Below are 21,081 nucleotides of genomic sequence, written 5' to 3'. Positions count from 1 at the left end.
AGATTGCTCTGTATGGCGAACTTTCCACCGGCCATCGAAATAGAGGGGCACCAAAGAAGAGGTACAAGGACTAATTGAAGAAATCCCTTGGCACCTGTCGCATCAACCATCACCAGTGGTCTGACCTAGCCTCAGATCGCAAAGCATGGAGGCACACCATCCACCAAGCTGTCTCTTCCTTTGAGAACGCACGCATAGCTGGTCTTGAGGACAAAAGGAGATTGAGGAAGAATCGCACTGCTACAGCACCAACCCCAAATCAGACTTTTCCCTGCAGCCACTATGGCCGGATCTGCCTGTCCCGCATTGGTCTTGTTAGCCACCAGCGAGCCTGCAGCAGACGTGGACTACTGCACCCTTCTTAAATCTTCGTTCGCGAAGTCAAGCCGAGAGAGAGATATATATATTTATATTTTATTACTTCTATCCCGCCCTTCCCAACAAGTGGCTCAGGGCAGCTTACAACACAGGAATCTGACATAAATAGGCGTTAAACATAGAGCATTAAATTTAAACATTAAACCATTTAAAACATTGGGGGCAGCAGACATCCAGTATAACTACGCTCAGTTTCTTGTACCAGCTAGTCATAGGCCAGCCGGAAGAGGGTTGTCTTACAGGCCCTGCGGAACTGGACGAGGTCCCGCAGGGCCCTCACCTCTTCTGGCAGCTGGTTCTACCAGGAGGGGGCCATAACAGAAAAGGCCCGGTCCCTTGTCGATTTTAAACGGGCTTCCTTTGGCCCGGGGATATCTAGGAGATTTTGAGTTCCCGATCTCAGTACTCTCTGGGGAACATGCGGGAAGAGATGGTCCTTCAGGTAGGCAGGTCCTAGGCCATATAGGGCTTTAAAGGTAATAACCAGCACCTTGTACCGGACTCGGTAAGCTATCGGCAGCCAGTGCAGGTCCCGGAGCCCCGGCCGGATGTGCCCCCTTCTTGGGAGCCCTAACAACAGCCGGGCCGCTGCATTCTGCACTAGCTGCAGCTTTCGGGTTCAGCACAAAGGCAGCCCCATGTAGAGAGCATTGCAGTAGTCCAACCTCGAGGTGACCGTGGCATTGATCACTGTTGCTAGATCGTCACGTTCCAGGAAGGGGGCCAACTGCCTTGCCCGCCTAAGGTGAAAAAATGCGGACTTGGCGGTGGCTGCTATCTGAGCCTCCATCATTAAGGAGGGCTCCAATAGTACCCCCAGGCTTTTGACCTTGTCCGCCGCTATCAGCGGCGCACCCTCAAAAGCTGGTAGGGGGATTTCCCTCCCTGGGCCCCGACGACCCAAGCAAAGGACTTCTGTCTTCGCTGGATTTAGCCTCAGCCCGCTCAGTCTGAGCAACCCAGCCACTTCCTGTAATGCCCGGTCTAGATTTTCTGGGGCGGAGACTGGTCGGCCGTCCATAAGTAGATAGAGCTGGGTGTCATCAGCATACTGGTGACAGCCCAGCCCATACCTTTGAGCAATCTGGGCAAGGGGACGCATATAGACGTTGAATAACATCGGGGAGAGAACCGCCCCCTGAGGCACTCCGCAATCAAGCGTTCACCTCTGGGATAGCTCACCCCATATCGCGACCCTTTGTCCCCGACCTTCGAGGAAAGAGGAAAGCCACTGTAAAGCCAACCCCTGAATCCCCGCGTCGGCGAGGCGGCAGGTCAGTAACCGATGGTCGACCGTGTCGAACGCCGCCGACAGGTCCAACAACATCAGCACCGCCGAGCCGCCCCGATCCAGATGCCGTTGGAGGTCATCCACCAGGGCGACCAACACCGTCTCCGTCCCGTGACCCGGGCGAAAGCCGGACTGGAGTGGGTATATATATAATGAAGACAGAATGCCAGCAGGGAAGTTGGGCTTTCCAGTGTTTTGCACTGAGTGTCACATGTATGACTATCTGCCCAAAGGACAGAAGTCTTGGGTGTGTGCTCGATGCAAGGAGCTCCTGGTCCTCAGGGAATGAGTTCGTACCCTTGAGGCCGAGGTGACTGCCCTGGAGAATCAGAGATGGTCAGTTAGGCACTTGGGGAAGACTCTCGGGGGCATATTAGATGAGCCCCGCTCTGAACGTAGCAGCCCCGTTGCTGCCAGAGATTGTGAGGGTCGAGAGGGAACAGGGCACTGTGCTGAGGATAAGGGGAATGCACCCTCAGAAGGGACCTCTTCTTCGGTTGGTGAGCGGGAATCCTTTCGCGCCAAGGAACCATCCCTGGGCAGGGGGAGAGGGGTTTTTTTGGTAATTGGTGATTCGATCCTTAGGCAAGTAGACAGCTGGGTGGCAAAACCGCGTACAGACCGTATGGTGACTTGCCTGCCTGCTGAGAAGGTAACGGACATTACGCGTGTAGTAGATAGGCTGATAGACAGTGCTAGAGAGGAGACTGTGGTCGTGGTGCATGTTGGCACCAACGATGTGGAGAAATGCAGTCATGAGGTCCTGGAGGAAAAATTTAGGCTGCTAGGAGGGAGACTTAAGGCCAGGACCTCCAAGGTAGACTTCTCAGAAGTGCTACCTGTTCCATGTGCAGGGCAGGAGAGACAGGCACAAATTAGAAGTCTCAATGTGTGGATGAGACGATGTCGTAAGGAGGAAGGGTTTAACTTTGTTAGGCACTGGGATGCTTTCTGGAACAAGCGGGAGCTGTACAAAAAAGATGGTCTCCACTTGTCCACGGATGGAACCAGGCTGCTGGTGCTTAAAATCAAAAAGGTGGCAAAGCAGTTTTTAAACTAAATCTTGGGGGAAAGCCGACAGCAGATGAAATGTCTCTTGTTCGGGAGGACTCATCTCAAAGAGATGAACGGTTGGATGCTATTTTTCTACCGGGTAACAGATCAGAGTTGTCCACTGTAATGGTGACAAACAGTATGGACTGTCTGCCAGAGTCTCTAGGCGGCAGGAGGAAGGTGGCGGGCCTAGCTTGCATGGGAAATTATAGATGTTTGTACACAAATGCTAGAAGTCTTCGAAGTAACATTGGTGAGTTGGAATGTTTAGTGTTGTGAGAAAACATAGACATTGTGGGAATTTCAGAAACTTGGTGGAATGTGGAGAATCAGTGGGACACGGTGATTCCTGGATATAAGTTCTACTGGAAGGATAGGGAGGAAAGGGTTGAAGGTGGGGTGGCTCTGTATGTCAGAGAGAATATACGGTCCTGTAAGACTGAGGTCAGGAACTAGACTCCTTTCTAGAAATGCTTTGGATTGAAATAGAGGGCCTAAAAGGCAATTTAACTATGGGAGTTTGTTATCGCCCACCAAATCAAAAGATAGAGGACTATAATATGATGGAAGGCATAAAGATGGTGGCTAGACGTAAAAACTGTGTTGTCATAGGTGATTGGGTCAATATGCATTCTGGTCGAGAAAAAGAGATTGAGTTTCTAGATGCTCTCAATGACTGTGCTATGGAGCAGATGGTCTCTGAACCTACCAGGGGTGGGGCGATCCTGGATTTGGTCCTAAGTAATGCCCAAGATTTGGTGAGAGATGTAAAAGTGATCGCACCACTTGGGAGCAGTGACCATAACGTTATTGATTTCACCATTTGTATAAATAGAGAGTTGCTCCAAAAGACCGGCACAGCCATGTTTAACTTTAAAAGGCGTAAATTCTCTGAGATGAGGAGGCATGTGAAGAGGAAACTGAAAGGAAAGATAAATACGGTCAAAACCCTTGGGGAAGCTTGGAGGCTATTTAAAACTACAATCCTAGAAGCTCAGGTAAAATACATACCACAAGTTAGGAAAGGTACACACAGGCATAAGAAAAGGCCTGCATGGTTAGCAAACAAAGTAATGGAAGCTGTAAAAGGTAAGAAGGACTCCTTTAAGCAGTGGAAAACCAGTCCAAGTGAGAGTAATAAAAGGGAACACAAGCTGTGGCAAATCAAATGCAAGACCTTGATCAGGCAGGCAAAAAGGGACTATGAGGAGCATATTGCAAAAAACATAAAGACCAACAATAAAAATTTCTTCAAATATATTAGAAGCAGGAAACCAGCCAAGGAGGCAGTGGGGCCCTTGGATAACCACGGGGTAAAAGGATTACTGAAGGAGGATAGGGAAATGGCTGAGAAGCTGAATGCATTTTTTGCCTCCGTCTTCACTGTGGAAGATGAGAACTTTTTGCCAGCCCCAGAACCACTAATGTTGGAAGGGGTTTTGAAAGACCTGAGTCAGACTGAGGTGACAAAAGAGGAGATCCTACAACTGTTAGACAAATTAAAAACTAATAAGTCACCGGGTCCGGATGGCATACATCCGAGAGTTCTGAAAGAACTCAAAGGTGAACTTGTGGATCTTCTAACAAAAATCTGTAATCTTTCACTGAAATCTGCCTCCGTTGCTAAGGACTGGAAGGTAGCAAATGTCACCCCCATCTTTAAAAAGGGTTCCAGAGGAGATCCAGGAAATTACAGGCCAGTCAGTATGACTTTAATACCGGGAAAGTTGGTAGAAACCATTATCAAGGACAGAATGAGTAGGCACATTGATGAACACGAGTTATTGAGGAAGACTCAGCATGGGTTCTCTAAGGGAAGATCTTGCCTCACTAACCTGTTACATTTTTTTGAGGGGTTAACAAACATGTGGACAAAAGAGACCCAACAGATGTTGTTTACCTTGACTTCCAGAAAGCTTTTGATAAAAATCCTCATCCAAGGCTCCTTAGAAAGCTTGAGTCATGGAGTAAAAGGAAAGGTCCTCTTGTGGCTCAAAAACTGGCTGAGTAATAGGAAGCAGAGAGTGAGTATAAATGGGTAGCCTTCGCAGTGGAGGATGGTAAGCAGTGGAATGGCACAGGGCTCGGTACTGGGTCCCATGCTCTTTAACTTGTTCATAAATGATTTAGAGTTGGGTGTGAGCAGTGAAGTGGCCAAGTTTGCGGATGACACTAAATTGTTCAGGGTGGTGAGAACTAGAGAGGACTGTGAGGAACTCCAAAGGGATCTGTTGAGGCTGGGTGAGTGGGCGTCAACGTGGCAGATGCGGTTCAATGTGGCCAAGTACAAAGTAATGCACATTGGGGCCAAGAATCCCAGCTACAAATACAAGTTGATGGGGTGTGAACTGGCAGAGACTGACCAAGAAAGAGATCTTGGGGTCGTGGTAGATAACTCACTGAAAATGTCAAGACAGTGTGCGTTTGCAATAAAAAAGGCCAATGCCATGCTGGGAGTTATTAGGAAGGGAATTGAAAACAAATCAGCCAGTATCATAATGCTCCTGTATAAATCGATGGTGCGGTCTCATCTGAAGTACTGTGTGCAGTTCTGGTCACCACACCTCAAAAAGGATATTATAGCATTGGAGAAAGTCCAGAAAAGGGCAACTAGAATGATTAAACGGCTGGAACACTTTCCCTATGAAGAAAGGTTGAAACGCTTGGGGCTCTTTAGCTTGGAGAAACATCGACTGCGGGGTGACGTGATAGAAGTTTACAAGATAATGCATGGGATGGAGAAAGTAGAGAAAGAAGTACTTTTCTCCGTTTCTCATAATTCAAGAACACGTGGGCATTCAATGAAATTGCTGAGCAGACAGGTTAAAATGGATAAAAGGAAGTACTTCTTCACCCAAAGGGTGATTAACATGTGGAATTCACTGCCACAGGAGGTGGTGGCGGCCACAAGCATAGCCACCTTCAAGAGGGGCTTAGATAAAAAATATGGAGCATAGATCCATCAGTGGCTATTAGCTACAGTGTGTGTGTGTTTGTGTGTGTGTATATATAAAATTTGGCCACTGTGTGACACAGAGTGTTGGACTGGATGGGCCATTGGCCTGATCTAACATGGCTTCTCTTATGTTCTTATGCTCCTTAAGCAATTCTGCTAAAAGACGAATTCCTTGCCTAATGGAAAGAATTGTAGCCATAAAATCTCTTGAATGATTAATCTCTGTTTGATCAATCATTTTCCTTGCAGTTATAATCAGTACGATAGTAGAAATCAGAAAGTAGGTTCAAAGTGCCAGGCTAAAAATCCAGAAATCCAATTCTTCTCATATAAAGTCACCTTCCACCTTTGATCAAGCTTTAGTATTTTGGTAGTCCAATTATCGCTTATTTAATTTTCAACCAGATCTGTCCACAACTATATACTCAGCCCGATACCTTTTACTTGAACTCTCTCTTGGCTTGACTTCGCAAACGAAGATTTAAGAAAGGTGCAGTAGTCCACGTCTGCTGCAGGCTCGCTGGTGGCTGACAAGACCAATGTGGGACAGGCAGGTCCGGCCACAGTGGCTGCAGGGAAAAGTCTGATTTGGGGTTGGTGCTGTAGCAGTACGATTCTTCCTCAATCTCCTTTTGTCCTCAAGACCAGCTATGCATGCGTTCTCAAAGGAAGAGACAGCCTGGTGAATGGTGTGCCTCCATGCTTTGCGATCTGAGGCAAGGTCAGACCACTGGTGATGGTTAATGCAACAGTTACCAAGGAATTTCTTCAAGGAGTCCTTGTACCTCTTCTTTGGTGCCCCTCTATTTCGATGGCCGGTGGAAAGTTCGCCATACAGGGCAATCTTGGGAAGATGGTGGTTTTCCATCCTGGAGATATGCCCTGCCCAGCGCAGCTGCGTCTTCAACAGCAATGCCTCGATGCTTGTAACCTCCGCCCGCTTGAGGACTTCAGTGTTGGTCACAAAGTCACTCCAGTGGATGTTGAGGATGGTGCAAAGGTAGCGCTGATGAAAGCGCTCAAGGAGTTGCAGGTGATGACGGTATAATACCCACGATTCGGAGCCGTAGATGAGGGTTGTCATCACAACCGCTTTGTGCCTTTTTTCAGATGCTTGTTGCTCCACACCCTTTTATGCAGTCGGCCAAATGCACGGTTTGCCTTTGCCAGTCTATTATCATTCTCCTTGTCGATCTTGGCGTCTGAGGAGATGATGCACCCCAGGTAGCTGAACTGCTGGACTGTCTTCAAAACTTATTCACCCACAGTGATGCAAGGAGGGTGATAATCTTCCTGGGGTGCCGGCTGGTGGAGAACTTCTGTCTTACTTGAACTAAAGACAGTTGTTATAAGCTTGTTCTTTTAATTTGGGAAGCCTTTCGTGTGTGTGTGGGGGGGTGTCTTTTAGCCTCCTCCCCCTTTTTTGAACAGTCAAATTTGGTTTATAATAGGACTTTAGCTGATAGGTTGCATTCCCAAATAAACTGACTTGTAAGGTATAGCTCGTTAGTTGAAGTAGAAAGACAATTAGAAAGAAATATTTTGTTACCGGTGGACACAGCTAGTGCCATGCAAAATGGCGATTGTCGCAGTGAGGCTTCAGGATAGACAAAGAACCAGGCTTCACCCACCGACGAAATCCATGGGAATGACGCTTCCCATGCTATCAGGGCTCTCCCTCCAGGGGTCCCCCTCAGGTATCTAAATGTTCAGACACTCCTCGATCTGCTCAATTCGGGGAGTTCGCAAGAGGTGCGAATCCCCCGCCTTGCTGAGCCAAAGCTGGAACCTGAACACCCCATTAATACAATCATCACTATGTGCACACTAAGACAAATATGTATCTTTTTGCTAGGCAATTTCTATAAAGATTTCTGATAAATGTCATGGCAGCACACAACCACAGGAACATCAGCACCATATTGATTGTCCCTGCATAACATTTGTGTTGTAATTTCTGCCATTAATCTTATAGGCAATCCCTAATTTGTTATTCTGACAGCACTGAACACTTTCCTATCAGATATTGCATTTAGAACAGTTTAAGCAATGCTATCTTTTCTGCACTGGATTCAAAACAGCAGATAGTCTGTGTTGCTGTAAAAGTGTTAGGAGGCTACCTAGTGAGTTCATGGTTGAGGTGAAATTTGAATCAGGCACTGTTCCCAGCAAGACCCTTTGCTAGTAAACCGCACCAGAAGATCTGCATCAGTTAGCTGCCTGAATTTTAAAAGGCAGTCTACAACTATAAAATGAATGAATAAATGAACAACCACATTAACTACTTTAATCCAGAAAACTAGAAATCTGCTGCTACCTTGAGTTCAATCTGACTTTTTTTTTGGCAGCTAAAACCATCTCCACTTCTGAAAAAGCAGAAAAGGACCACATGTACCAAAGTCATTGTTTTCTTCCCTTCCCAGAGCAGATCAAGATGTTCGTTCAAACCTGACTCACCTGTTTCATGTTTAAAAACCACCAACTTACAACTATCTATTTTCTACCCATGAACATTAATAAAAGTATAAATCATTTTCATCCTTCCTTAAGAGATGTTCAGATATTTCTGGAATCTTTAAAAAGCAGTCCAGTATTTATTCATCTCACGCTTCAAAAGAAATTCACATTATGAAATTGCGGCTCTTTCAGCTGAGTTGCTAATGTCTACCAAGTTGGATTTCCTCACAAATATAACAATACATCTTATTATTTAATCCCCTAAAGCAATAACTGAAAAATGCTAATACTGTTGTGTCTTCCTGAAGTACATTATTGAAGCAGCTTGTTAAGAGGCACACAATTTTCTCATGTGTCAAGAGGAGTACAATCCTTAGAGACCTTCAAGTTCATTCACACAGGATTTTAATCTTAATTAAATTAGAACAGCATCTCATCTGAATTATCATACCGTACACAAAGGACTTAAGAAAAAATGAAAATTCAAGAGAAGCAACTGAAATCGCACTTAGAATCTAACTGAATGCCACATTCCTACCAGGAAGATGTTTTACCACCTGTCAGTCTGGCAATCCTAGTGTTGTACAGGCCTGAATGGTAAATTTTGGACATGTACAGGATTGAGTCTCACATGCCTTAGTAAGCCTTACCCAGGCAAAAGAAACTAACAGTACAGTCCTGAATAGACTTACACTCTTTTAAACCCACTGATGACAATGGACTTATAAGGGTGTAATTCTGTTTAGGATTGCTCTTGTAGACTCACAAAGCGAAGAAAATTGAAGGAAATCTTCATGGAGTTGCTATTAATACTGCTGAACACAGTCAGGAGAGAACAAAGAGGATAGACACTGCACCCTCCCCCCCCCCCCAAAAAAGCATGCAGGGAAAGCCAAAATATCCTCAGAAGGAGGGATCTAAGCACACTTTTATTGGGTAACAATTGACAATGTTCTGAAGCTGGTTCTGAAGCTGGTTGTGCAGTCGGCCAAAAGAGTGTGGAGCAACAAGCATCTGAAAAAAGGCACAAAGATCAATGTTTACAAAGAGGTTGTGATGACAACCCTCATCTACAGCTCCGAATCGTGGGTTTTATACCGTCATCACCTGCGACTCCTTGAGCGCTTTCATCAGCGCTGCCTTTGCACCATCCTTAACAAATTGAGCAAACTTTGAACAAACACCTCCCCAGGACTGAACAGGGATATTGGTTTTTTATCTCATTACATATGCTAAACACACTCCCATTGAGTATGGTTATACATCCACAATATTGCAATGAATTTCTCATTTAGAATAGTGTATCAGAATAATTTTTTGTATTGACATACTCAGAATAGGGATATTGGCTGTTTATCTCATTGCATATGCTTAAACTATTTTCACTATATTTTATTGTATTCCTTTTTTCTAATGGCAAACTAGAATGATGTTTACATGTTAAAAAGTAAATTAGGTAAACAAGAACATCACTATTCAATGTATTTCTCTTCTAGCTGTATTGACATACTCAAATAGGGATATTGGCTGTTTATTTCATTACATATACTAAACCCATTTTCCATTATATTTTAATGTGTTTTTCTTCTAATGGCAAACTATATGTATGTTACATTTTAAAAGTTAAATTAGCTGGATGGGAAAAACTTCTGAGCAATAAAAGCCCTCCTTTTGGACCAAGCTTATAATAATAGTAGTAATAATATTAATAATAAAGGGCCCCGTGGCGCAGAGTGTTAAAGCTGCAGTACTGCAGTTCTAAGCTCTGCTCACAACCTGAGTTCGATCCCCGGCAGAAGCTGGGTTTTCAGGTTGCCGGCTCGAGGTTGACTCAGCCTTCCATCCTTCCGAGGTCAGTAAAATGAGTACCCAGCTTGCTGGGGGGAAAGTGTAGATGACTGGGGAAGACAATGGCAAACCACCCCCTAAAAAGTCTGCCATGAAAAAGTGAGAGCAATGTCACCCCAGAGTTGGAAATGACCAGTGCTTGCAGAGGGGACCTTTCCTTTCCTATAATAATAGAGTGATTAACAGATATTCTCAAAATTTGACAAGTTACTGTTTTATTGGTTTCTCACCCAGATCAAAGGCTTGCTCAATTTGTTAATTTTACTATTCTATCACTGGACCTTAAATTTGTATCATTTTGCATACTAAACCACTGCCTACCAGCTATATGTAGCTCTACTCACTGTACCTGATTCCTCTTCTGATGAAGTGTGCTTAGAGCACACGAAAACTTAAATTCTGAATAAAACTTTGTTGGTCTTAAAGATGCACTTGACTCCAACTTTGTTCTACTGCTTCAGACCAACACGGCTGCCCACCTGGATCTGTGGTATTTCTCCACTACAGAGGAATATATAGTCCTGCCTCTATCTTGTTTTGTAAAGTACAGGTTGCTGTCTGAGTCAGTCCAGTTGGATTGGCCTCATACAGTGTGTGTGTGTGTATATGGACAATCTATGAGACCAACATATCAACATACCTATGGGACCAATTTAACTACAAGATCATCTCCTCCATTATGTCCCCAAGAGGGTGTTGGACTCCTCAGACAGCAACCTGCTGGTGCTCCCCAGCCATAAAGATCTGGGAAGAAATAATTCAAAAAATTCTGCAGCTGGCCGAAACGGACATACTAGCTAATTTGATAAAAGGTAATTCGAAGGAGGACGCAATAAAAAGATGGGGAAAAGTATATTTATGGTTAGAAAAAAATTAAAGTTAAAAGGATAACTCTATTATCATTATAATTTTCTAATATTTTCAGTATTATCAATATTAGTGGTGATTTCTTATTAGAAAGAAAAGAAAGATATTAAGTTTAGATCTGGGATTTTAATACCACAGTACCATCCTAATCGGGAAGCGTGAATGTTGTTTTAGGATGATGTTAATCCTATGTGTGGTTTGAAATCGTTGTATTTGGATGCGTTTTTTTTTCTCTTTTTTCGTTTTTATGTTCCTGGCATTAATGTTCTGTTTGTATGAATTGAAGGATATAATAAACATTATAAACTCAAAATAAAATAAATAAATAAATAAATAAATAAATAAATAAATAAATGATCTGGGTGTTCTCAAGTAGGGCTAGGCCTTCTAGGTCCTAGCCCCAAGCTGGCGGAACTCTCTGACAAATTCCATCAGGGCTCTGAGGGACCTTATGCAATTTAGCAGGGCCTGCAAGCCAGATATGTTCTGCCAGGCTTTTGGTTGAGGACAACAGTTTCCATCTTGGCTGGCACCTTCCACAGTTTTTCATACTCACTTCGCCTCCTTTCCCCCTGCCCACAAAGTAGCCAGGAGTTTGTAAATTTGGATTATTTCTTTTAAACAATTTTATTGATAACATATGGTAACAATTTCCGTTAATAATTTATTTCCATGACCTTCCAACGCTAAAAGTTTTTTATTCAACAGCGTCACCCAATCTTTTATCCACACTAAGCAAACTGCTTCATGATATAATCTTAAATCTGGTAATTGGAATCCTCCTCTTTCTTTAGCATCTATTAAAACTTTCATTTTAATCCTTGGTTTCTTCCCAGCCCATACAAATTCCGAAATCTTCCTTACCATTTGTTAAATTGTTTACTGTCTTTCACAATCGGAATAGTTTGAAACAAATACATTATTCTCGGCAAAATATTCATCTTAATTGCAGCTATTCTTCCAAGCAATGACAAGTTAAGCTTATTCCATTTTATCATATCTTCATCCATTTTACGTCATAGCTTTTCATAGTTATTTTTGAACAGGTCAATATTCTTCATTGTTATTTCCACACCCAAATATTTTACTTTAGAGGTAACTTCACATCCTTGCATATTTTTACATTACTTGCATTACTTGCACATTTACTTGCATATTTTTACATAAAAATTTTGATTTTTCTTTATTAACATAAAATCCCTCCAGTTCTCCATATTCTTGTATTTTAACTAACAACAAAGGTGTTACTTGTGTAGGATTTTCATTTATAAACATTATATCATCTGCAAATGCTCTATATTTGTAAATAAATCTTTTAACTCTCAACCCTTCTATTTCTTTATCATCTTGTATTTACATCAATAAAATTTCAAGTCATTATAAACAACTAAGGTGAAAGCGGACAACCTTGTCTTTGCTGATTATCATTTCTTCTGTAAGATCTGCATTTATACATAACCTTGCACGTTGTTCAGTATTGCCTTTATCATTCTTATAAAGTTTTCCCCAAACTCTATTTTCTCCATTACTGCAAACATAAAGTACCAATTCAAATTGTCAAAAGCTTTCTCTGCATCCACAAAGAATAATGCCACTTCCTTCTCTGGATGTCTAATATTGTCTCTTATTTGCCTTTTAGGGAGAAATCCCGCTTGGTCTTCCTTTATGAAATTTATCAAATATTGTTTAAGTCGTTCTGCCAAAATTCTTGTATATATCTTATAGTCATTATTTAGTAATGAAATTGGTCTATAGTTCTTTACATTTGTGACATCTCTATCTTCCTTAGGAATCAAAGAAATTACAGCTTCCTTCCATGTATTTGGTATTTTCCCTTTTATTCTTATATTCATCAATTTTTGAAGTTTCGGTACTAATTCTTCTTTAAAAATTTAAAATTTTTTGCCATATAACCATCTGGCCCAGGTGCTTTTCCAATTTTCATTGCATTAATCGCTGCTTCAATTTCTATTCTTTCAATTGGATCATTCAAAACAAAAATTTCATATATTCAGTTAAGGGTGCTATTTTAATCTTTTGCAAATACACTTCCATCCTTTCCTTCTTTACTTTAACACCTTTAAATAATTTAGCATAGTACCTGAAAACTTCTCTCTTTATTCCTTCTTGATCTACCATATCTCTTCCATCAACCACAATTTTATTAATAATTTTACTTCCTCTCTTTTTCTTCAGTTGCCAGGCCAAATACTTTCCAGGTTTATTCACTCCCTCAAAGGACTTCTGTTGTAATTTTTTTTCAAATTCCATTCCAATTCCTTATTTAACAAATGTTTCATTTGTGCTTGTAATATTGTAATCTCCCTTATAATTTTCTTTTTCCCTGGCCTTTTCCTCAGTTCCCCTTTTATCTTTATTTTATTTTGAATGTCCAACATCTGTTTTTCTTTTGCCCTTTTGTCCTTATTATTTAATGTAATCAATATTCCTCTCATTATGGCTTTATAAGCATCACCATCTGAAATTCTATATCATCTTTATCATTTATTTGGAAGAAAGCTTTAGTTTCATTTTCTAGAGATGTCACTAATTCTTTATTTTGTAGTAAATCTTCATTTAATCTCCATCTTCTCACTTTTTTAGACAAATTTGTAATCCATAATATTGGGTTATGATCTGCAGCTATCTTCGGTAAGATCTCTATTTTCTTAGTTATAAGGTCTAAGTCCTTTGTACCCCATAACATGTCAATTCTGGAAAAAGTATTATGTCTTGCTGAAAAAAAAATGTATAATCTCGTACTTCAGGATTACATTTTCTCCATATGTCTTCCAAATTTTCTTGTTTAACCAGTTCAAAGAATGATTTTGGCAATTTTCCTTCTTTATTGTTATTTTTTCCCCCAGATCTGTCCAATGTATTCTGAATTGTTCCATTAAAGTCTCCTGTAATCATGACCTGATCGTATGTCACTTCATAAAGTTGTTTTATAATGTCTTTAAAAAAAACATCTTTTGCACCATTTGGTGCATACAGTCCCAATAATAAGGGTTTTTTCACACTTATTATTACTTCTACTGCCACAAATCTTCCATCTTTATGTTAAAATATCATTTTTGGGTCCAATTCTTTAATATAAAAAATTACACCCCTTTTCTTCTGATCAGCCAATGAAAAAAATTCCAGTCCCAATTGTTTATTCCATAAAAATTTATAATCCTTTTGTTTAATATGAACTTCTTGTAAGCAAATTATATTACAGTTTTGTTTTTTGATCCAATGAAATATTGCCTTTCTTTTTTGTGGGAAATTTAGTCCATTTACATTCAAAGATGATAATTTATAATCCATCATGGCGCAAATTCTTTATTCTCTTCATAAAATTTACACAATTCCTGTGTATTTGTAATTGTAATCCTTCTTCCTTGTAGCTCAAAGCTCAGACCTTCAGGTATTATCCATCTATACCTCATTCCATTGTCACGTAGTTTTTCTGTTAATGTCTTATATATTCTCCTGTCATTTATCACTTGTCTTGGCAATGCTTTCATTATTCTTACTCTGCTTCCTCCCACTGTCAATGTCTTTTCAAAATTTTTATTTAAGATTTCCCCCACCATTTCTTTTGTCATATATCTTATAACCACATCTCTTGGTAAGTTAATTTTCATGGCATATGATGAATTCACACTATACATATAATCATACATATTTCTAGTCCCTTCAGGACCCTCCTCCAAGAAATCAGCAATTATTTTTACTACATGTTCTTTTAAGTCTGTCCCTTCTTCAGGTACTCCTCTCAGATGTATTTGTGTCTCCATCAATTTACAGTTATGGATTGTCATTTTTTCTTGCATTTTTAATAAGGTGGAATCCTGGAGTTTAACCTTCCCTTCTACCTCCTGCCTCCTACCTACTTTTTTGACACCACCACTGTTTCATTTCTAAGCTTTTCCATTTCTTTTTTAAAGTCCTCAATATCTTTTTAAAGTTCTTTTTTGCAAGCATTTATCATCTTTTCCACCCCTTTCATCATCCTAGCTTCCATTGCTTCCAACTAATCTTGCATCTTCTCCAATGAGGCAGCCCTTGCACGGGTTACCTTTGACTCTGACATTAAAAAAAACAGCGAAAAATTTGATATCACCAAATTAAATTTCAACTATCAGGTTTGATAAATTAAAACTTGCCCTTTCAAATGAGCCTAATTTCGCCATCCTCCGACCTTCCCAGGCTCAGATATTAATTTTTTAAAAATTTAGCCTGCCAGTAATGGCCGCCGATGTTTTTCTATGGTAATACAATCGTAGAGTAAGTCCACTTCTCCAATAGTTGCTTCCTGCTTTGCTTGCCCCAAGTCATGTTCTCACTGGTAACAAAGTTTCACAATACTTGACGTATTTCCTGTGTTGACTGTAGAAACTGCAGATCTCTGTCGATGGTGCTTTCACTCCACGACCGCAGGTAGACAAAACAATAAATTCCTTTCCAATTTTTAACACTGTCCTTAATTTAACGAACTCCAAAATTCACCCCTTCTCCTCTTCTTCTTCCAAGCTTTCAAACTTTCTCTTTCCCGCCTTCTAATATTATTTTGTTTGCTTGAAAATAGTCCCAGAATGGTAGATAGCAATCAGTACCTTTTTCTAAGGTTATCCAGTTCAACACTGGTCTCATACAGCATCAGATATTTAGCAGTCTCAAAGAAGATTAGGATCTTGTCAAGCTAAATAAATAAATAACTCTGTAAGCTTCTGCAGATGATGAATATGCAACTCTTCTCCGGGGATCCCTCAAAGACTCAAAGGAGCCCCCCCCCCCGGGACTCCCTTTTAGCCAAGGTAAATCACCTCAAAGTTCCCTGTGCATATCTTGGACTAATCTCTCACTGAGAAAAGTAGGCAGAAGGCAAAAATTTGCCCTTTACTAACCCGAACAGAAGCTCCAGTCTGTCCCCTTAGAGAGGCAGGACAGCTCAGCATTCACCAAATCCCGGAAGTCCCCGTAAATTTGGATTATTAACGCATCAGTAGTCACCATCTCTTTTTATAATATGTGTATTGTTTTTATCTGGTAAATGTTTTAATGTTACTGTACATCGCCCAAAGCCCTACAGAAGCAGGGATTGGGCAATTCACAAATAAATATTTTTTGCCAAGTACAGATTAAACAAAATGGGGAACCTGTGTTGTTTGTTTCCTAACTACACTCTCTGTTCTGTCAGCATCTATCACAGAAGTGCACACACACGTTCACCACTACTACCCAAACCTCACATCAATCGAAGGCCAGCAAACAATGGGGGAGGAGGGAGGAGCAAATCCCTTTCCATGGTTATTTTGGCCTTTAAGGAAGGAGTCAACAAGGCCAGGCCCACCAGGAAGCACTGGGCTCCTCACTACCTCTCAGTTTGGATGACTCACCAAAGACTGCTTGCTTGGAAGCCAGTATGGTATAGTTACAGTTTCAGATTATGATCTAGGAGACCCATGTCTGAATCACTACTTTGCCATGGAAGCTCACTGAGTGACCTTGGGCCAGTTACATATTCTCAGTATAAATTAATCAAGAGGGTTGTTCTGGGGCTAAAATAGAGGAGAGGAGAATTATATCAGCTGCTTTGGGCCCCATTGTGGAAAACGGTGAGATAAATGAATTAAATAAATACTAAATAGTGCCAACGATTGGGGGCAAGGAGCAGATAGGTCGGTTAGTTTGTGGGTTGGAAGTAGGGAAAGGATATGACGGTTTGTTAGAAGGAGGGAAAGACTGTAGGGGAAAATATACAGGAGAAAATGAGGTTCCCCTGCAAGTCCTTGCAATTTCCCCACCACACAGCTGGGCCCAGTCCAACAGACAGTATTATGCAACTGGGCTACAGTTTTCCCAGGCAGAGGCTGCTGGGGGTGGGGAGCGAAAGAGAACTGTAGATAGGTGAGTGGGTGGAAATGAAAGAATGAAGCAGAAAAGAAGGAGTAGCTATGGGGGGGGGGCAAGAGGAAATATTGGATTACAGGAAATAAGATGCCCCATAAGCCCTTAAGGTCACTGCTGACGTCAGCGTTTTGGCTGCTGCGTCGACCATATGGTTGGACGCTGTCAGCTGTTGTTTTGAGGGGAGCAATCCCTCCTTCAGAAGCTTCCTTGCAGAGGCCTGTTTTTCATCTGGCATGGAGGTTAGGAGCGGAGCGAGCTGTTCCCACAGAGAGTAATGGTACCTGGTCATGCATGCCGAATAATTGGATATCTTAATACCCAAGGCACCTGCTGTATAAAAACCCCTGCCAAAATTGTCCAGCCTTTTACCTTCCTTATCAGGAGGTGTAGAGTGGGTTTTCTTGGCCTTGGATGATGATGCGACCACAGCTGAGTTGGGGCAAGGGTGACAAAACAAGTACTCAGCCCCTTGCTCTTGAACCCTATACATATGGTCCAACCTCCTGAAAGAGATGGGGGTTGAAGCCGGCTTTGCCCATGGTTCCTTAATATCCTGCTGTATGATCTTAGTCACAGGTAGCGCTATCGGTGTCGAAGTGTCTCCCTGAATGATGTCGAACACCATGTCATCTATCACAGGCTGGGGCTGTACCATGGGCAACGATAGATTTTGAGCCAGTCTTTTAATGAGGTCCCCATAGGATTTTAGGTCCTCTGAAGGGGAGATAGGAAGATCCTCCACTGTTCTCTGCTCCAGGGATTGCTCGGAGTGATGCTCCTCATCCAACTCTGGTGCCTATGGAGAGGAGGAATCGCTACGGTCCACGCATTCAGTTAGAGGTGGTGCCTCTGGGAGATGTTTTGGCATGCGCGATCTTGAAGCACGGGTCCTTGGTTGCGATTCTGGCATCGAGGTCGAAGGTTTGACCAGAGCCGAGCGGTATGACACCCTAGAGCGATGGGAGGCCTCCAAGCGTTGATCCCAGTCGGGGTTCTGCAGAGGGTACCATGGATAAGGCTGGTAGGGAAATCCTCCGAATGGATACGACCAGGGCCATGGATCCCAGTTCGGTAGCGGAGCCGAGTGTCGGAAGGAATCAGACTGTTCCCTCTCATCGGGTTTGACCGCCGGCGTCAATGAAATCCTCGATCAAGGGGCGTTGGCCTCCAACGGTGAGGTGGAGGCTGTGCCGTCGTGAGACATAGCCCTTGGAGAAATTGATTGCTGGGTTAGGTCGATCTCAGGTTCGGAGCCGGAGGCCAGTTATGGATCGTTCGGTCCCAAGGGGCTTTTCGATTGTGCCGGAGAAGCCGGAATACGTTCTGGTGGTGTTGGTTGCACAATCGTCGGGTCCGAGCGCCGCTTTGGTGGCGGAGAAGGAGTAAGTCGGCAATGTGTCTTTTCCTCTCCTTCCGCTTCGACTCCTGTGAGGAGTGCTCCCTGCCTCCCTTAGCCTTCTTGGCTGGAGTGGAGGAATCGGAAGCCAACACTGTTCCTGCCGAAACAGGAAGCGCTGTCATCGATGCTGCCGTTTGTAGGGTCAAAGCCAACTTCAGTAATGCTGCCAAAAGTCTGGCCGCTCTGTTCTTCCTGGTTTGCCACGAGAACTTGGAGCAGTGGTGACAGGACTCAACCCGATGACCTTCTCCCAGACACAGAATGTCCGTCCGGAGGCGGAATTTTACTCCTGCACTGCAGGAGCATTTTAAAAATCCCCAACGCTTTTCCATTGAAGCAATAGGAAAAGGAGGGGAAAAAACAAAGGGGAGACCCCAAAGGGGAAGACCCCAAAGGGCCAAAAACCCCAACTAACTAATAACAATTTTTTTAAAAAAAAATTATAACTAACTATTAACTACAATAACACTAACTATAACTACAAAAAAGTACCTGGTAATGGTAGAGAAGAGGTAATTACCAACCAGAGAAGCCAAAACGAGACTGTCTGACACGGCGGTCAAAAAGGAACTGGCGGGATCTCCATGCCATCCCGGGAGCATGTGTACTGGGAGCTTTACGCAAGGTGTTGCCGCATTAAAATCCTGGTCTTGGGTATTACTGATTGGGGATCAGTGCTGAAGCTTCATCCCATGGGTATGAAGCACAGAGACCATGAAGAAGATCCAAAAGTTCAAGTTTACCTTTCCTATGTAAACAACCTCTGAAAAGCTTGTGCAACCAGTGGAGGGTCTGAGCTGCTTTCACAGGCACTGGGAGCAGCCATGTTCTTCTGCCTACTCACCCCCCCTGCCCCCATTCAGCCTTAAAGACACAGACACACGGTTCCAAGAGAAAGTCTTTCCTCCGGAGGTAGAAAGGCACATGGTGGTTGTGGGGGCGGGGCTTCTCCCCATCAGCCAGCTGACTGGGGGCGGGAAGGAGCCTGGGAAAGTGGGAGAACCCCCTTTGGGACCTGGGGATTGGCAAGCCTTTGGTCCTTGGAAACCATAAAAACACAGTTGAAAAAAAGATGGAGAGATAATCAGATGAAGTCTTTTAGCACGTCAGGAAAATCCCAATCTTACAATGTTGCAAAGAGTATGGGCTCTGGAAATGAGGAAATCAGAGCATTAATTGACACCAAGAAGGTACTGCCTGACTTACAAATTCTATCCTGTCACAAGGATATATGTTTAGAGTATGTAGGAAGGGTTTAATAATCAGGAACACAGAAGCTCACTTTCGTAACTCACCAAAATTCAGTTTTGAGTATCAGAAAACAGCTACAAGCTTCTACACGGCTGCCTCCACTTGATCAGCTGGGTTTCTTTACTACTAATGACATCAAATGACATCAAAAATGGCAAACAATAGCTATCACATTCTTTCAAAACAAGAATAAGAACTCTCTTTGAAACCATAGCTTTTGGAAAGAAAAAGCTAGCTATAGTTTGACAATTTAACAATCATGACACACTGTTGAATTAGGGGGACTACAACTAGGAAATACATGTCCTTTTGTGATTCATCTAGATTTGCAGAAACACCAACTGGCAAGAAACTTTATTACCTTTTATGGCTATCCAGACCAAATGGCCAAGCCACACTGTTTCACCATGTGATCACAGTCAGTTTGCCCTCTTACATGTATTTCAGCCCACAATACCTGATCCCCTCGTCTGATGAAGTGTGCTTAGAGAGCACACGAAAGCTTATGTTCTGAATAAAACTTGGTTGGTCTTAAAGGTGCACTTGACTCTTGCTTTGCTGAATTCTAAAAGAAACAGATAACTGCACATAAAAGGAAACGAAGAAGACAAAATAACATGGTTCATCTAAATCAGAGTCACAAAAGTGAAGCTGTGCACTGTGTATTCACAAAATTGTAATATTCACAAAGGTGAATACAAAGGTGAAGTTGTGTATTCACGAAGATGAATACGACAAAGAAGAAGAAGAAGAAGATGATGATGATATTGGATTTATATCCCACCCTCCACTCCAAATTTCAGAGGCTCAGAGCGGCACACAATCTCCATCTTCCTCCCCCACAGCATACATCCTATGAGGTGGGTGGGGCTGAGAGGGCTCTCACAGCAGCTGCCCTTTCAAGAACAACCTCTTCCAAAGCTTTGGCTAACCCAAGGCCATTCCAGAAGATGCAAGTGGAGGAGTGGGGAATCAAACGTGACTCTCTCAGATAAGAGTCTGCACACTACACCAAACTGGCCCTCTAATGAGTGACAAAGGGGAACATAGGCTGCAAATATAAATATTTGAATGGTGGCGTCATTGGTCTCAAAAAAAGTCTTGCTCCGTGTCCCATTTAATCTTACTTCAGAGAAGGAAGATACAAAGTGATACACAGAGCAAGATACCATCATTCCTAGCTCCTCAAAGCATTTAAATAGCAAAGTCAATCTCAACGTGTAAGAAGCATTTTTATTTCATCAGCTAAGTGAATAGAAGCATATTAAGATTATCATGACTTTTGCCACCAAAGAGCACACTGGAATATCTGCAAACTAGATAAAGAATTAATTTAAAGGAGCTCATTATTAGTATAAAAATGAGATAAAAAGAAGTTCAGCAGCATTTTTGCTTTCATGGCATTTGAGAAAAATGAAAAAGAAAAGTCATGTAGGAATGTGCATGTGCTGAATAATAAATTAGGTAAGAGACAGTTTAATAGCACTATTACAATGTATTTAGATGGCATGAATCTGTCTCTTTTCTTCAGCCATTCAAACATAGCAGCCACTATGGTCCAATATGATAACCTTTTTCACACACAGCTTACCTCGCAGTCACAATCCTGTTCCCTCAGCAGCGTCTGTCGGATTTCCCACCATCTGCACCGGAGTTACAGGAAGTGCCGCGGCTTTTGCG

The sequence above is a fragment of the Heteronotia binoei genome, chromosome 21, assembly GCF_032191835.1.
Source record: "Heteronotia binoei isolate CCM8104 ecotype False Entrance Well chromosome 21, APGP_CSIRO_Hbin_v1, whole genome shotgun sequence".
NCBI classification, from domain to species: Eukaryota; Metazoa; Chordata; class Lepidosauria; order Squamata; family Gekkonidae; genus Heteronotia; species Heteronotia binoei.
This window is presented reverse-complemented; position numbering follows the sequence as displayed.